Below are 1,264 nucleotides of genomic sequence, written 5' to 3'. Positions count from 1 at the left end.
CGTGTGGATAAGGAGAGAAACCAGAGAGAGAGATCGTGGTGGGGGAGAGAGGTCGTGGTGGGGGAGTTGATAAGGGAGGGAGTAGGGGGAGTGCTGTACGTGGGGTTGTGGAGGGAGTAGAGGGAGTTGGGCGCGTGAGACGTGGGTGCGGGGCGTGTTGGGGGATGTGTGGGTGAGATGCTGCCATTTCATCGATCCATGTGATTGATCCGCGTGCTATGTTTCTTTCTTTGTCGTCTGCGTTTTATATTCCAGACGGCAAAGATCTTTGCCGACTGCGTTCTATATTACAGACGGCAAAGTATGTTCTTCGCTGTTTGTAATAAAAATGCAGACGACAAAGATCTTTGCCGTCTATTTTTTCTATTACATACGGCAAAGTACGGTCTTTGCCGTCTGTGTTTTTTTCGCAGATGGCAAAGTTTATTTTACCGACAGCTTTTCTTTGCCTTCTATTGATGACGGCAAACCCTTTCTTTGTCGTCTGCCCAATCAAAAGCTGACGGCAAAGACGTCCCCTGGCGGCAAATTAGCCGTTTCCCATAGTGGGCGCAAGCGCGCACTCAGAGACGTATACGCTGTAGAGCCCGTCGCCCTCAAATTCAACCCTTGGTCGGCCTGCCCGATCGCTTTTGATCGTCGGGATCATCCGACTAGTATCCGGCACGGCGGATCGGCTGCCTTGGTGCTCAACCCAATAATTGATGGATACCATCTCACCCGAGTCCTTATGGACACTGTCCTCAAGATGGGGATAGACCCATCAAGAATCAGCCAGAGTAATACTACCTTTAAAGGAGTAATACCAGGCGTTGAGGCCCGCTGCACGGGCCCTCTAGCACTAGAGGTTATATTCGGTTCTCCCGACAACTTCAGAAGCGAAGAACTAATCTTCGACATTGCTCCGTTTCGAAGCGGTTATCACGCACTACTCAGAAGAGCAGCCTTCGCTCGCTTCAACGCAGTACCGCACTACGCCTACCTTAAACTGAAGATGCCCAGTCCACGTGGCGTCATCACAGTTAGCGGGAATACAGAGCGTTCCTTGCGAGCGGAAGAATATGTGGCAGCTCTAGTAGCCGAACACTGAGCGGCCTCCCCAACCAGCATACATGATCGGTCGTCGAGACCACGGACACAGTTAGACGAGTCCGGTGCACCGCCGGTGGTAATAGCCCAGATAAACCTGAGCTGGGGTCTATGGATATACCGCCATAGGCGGTGCTAGGGGCTCCGCACATGTAACAAAGCCCACAGTTCGGCT

Source organism: Triticum aestivum, chromosome 3B (genome assembly GCF_018294505.1).
Source record: "Triticum aestivum cultivar Chinese Spring chromosome 3B, IWGSC CS RefSeq v2.1, whole genome shotgun sequence".
NCBI classification, from domain to species: Eukaryota; Viridiplantae; Streptophyta; class Magnoliopsida; order Poales; family Poaceae; genus Triticum; species Triticum aestivum.
This window is presented reverse-complemented; position numbering follows the sequence as displayed.